Source organism: Dendropsophus ebraccatus, chromosome 12 (assembly GCF_027789765.1).
Source record: "Dendropsophus ebraccatus isolate aDenEbr1 chromosome 12, aDenEbr1.pat, whole genome shotgun sequence".
NCBI classification, from domain to species: Eukaryota; Metazoa; Chordata; class Amphibia; order Anura; family Hylidae; genus Dendropsophus; species Dendropsophus ebraccatus.
In genome coordinates, this window is record NC_091465.1 from 74630554 (window position 1) to 74631671 (window position 1118).

A 1118-nucleotide genomic window follows, 5' to 3' on the forward strand; every position below is an offset into this window, starting at 1 on the left:
ATGAGAAAAATTAGACTTTTTTTTGTGTGTGAAAATAACGTCCAGTATTATCAAATTATAATTATCGGAATTGAAACTAATGGAATGACGGCCGTCCAACACATAGTATTGAATGTTCATGACATTTATTCACAGCTGTTATTATTCAAACAAAGGCCGTTATTTTTAGTTGTTCACATACATTTTTTTTTTTTTGTCACCATCCTTTTACCGTCTTTACTGCTATATTCAATGGACCTTCAAAAAGGAACCACACCCATAAGGACCTGAACTGGTATTATTTGCCAATGTAATGATGTCCGTCAAAAACGGGAAATCACGGACGCAATTTTTAGAGAAAAAAAAAAACCACATACAGAAAATAACGTCATGTGAACATAGCCATATTCTGACTTAAAAGTCACAGATTTTGGCACACGTCTTTCTCGAGCAAACATTTCACTTTTTTTCATGTTTTAATGCACTCGCTACTTGTTACTAAAATTTCTGACCAGCTCATAGTTGGCATAGACCTCCATTCGTGGCACAAGGGCTCTCAAAGAAGAGCCAAATGTAATAAGAGGGGTGCACCTCAATATGTTTGGCACATCTTTCTCAGATGGTCTTCAGTGCAAACTTTAGGGCCCAATTATTACCATACAGTCAATAAGACAATATAATGTCATTAGGTACCAACATAGTGCCAAACACTGCCAAGCTTATAATGCCCAAAAGAACATAATATATATAATCTACTGGATTCAAGATCTGAGCCCAGAATTTAGCAACTAAATCAAGCCTATCCATCACCATGCAGCTAGTCTATTGCACCTGTGAACCGACATATAACCAGGCTGCCATAAACACCCTTTTTATTGTTCTTTCCTGACAATACTTAAAAAAACGTATTAGGGAATCTCCAGATATTACATAATAACTTCTCTTAAAGGGAACTGTAATCATTTATTTGTTGCAATACCACATTTCACCTGCTGGGGGGATCTGGAGTCAACCTAAAACTTTCGTTCTTTTATTGAGTTCTTAAATGAAGAGAACCCTGGTAGCTATCACTTAGTGTGTGCACAGCTACCTGGTGCATATAATCTCCAAGAAACACAGAGCTGAAGCATTACAAACAA

At 36.5% G+C, this 1118-nt stretch overlaps 1 long non-coding RNA gene across 1 annotated transcript in view; it reads right to left on the reverse strand.

The window, feature by feature from the left end:
• The window catches only part of LOC138768548 (uncharacterized), a 41580-nt gene that overhangs the window by 1722 nt on the left and 38740 nt on the right, over window positions 1-1118 (reverse strand). The window lies entirely within an intron of this gene.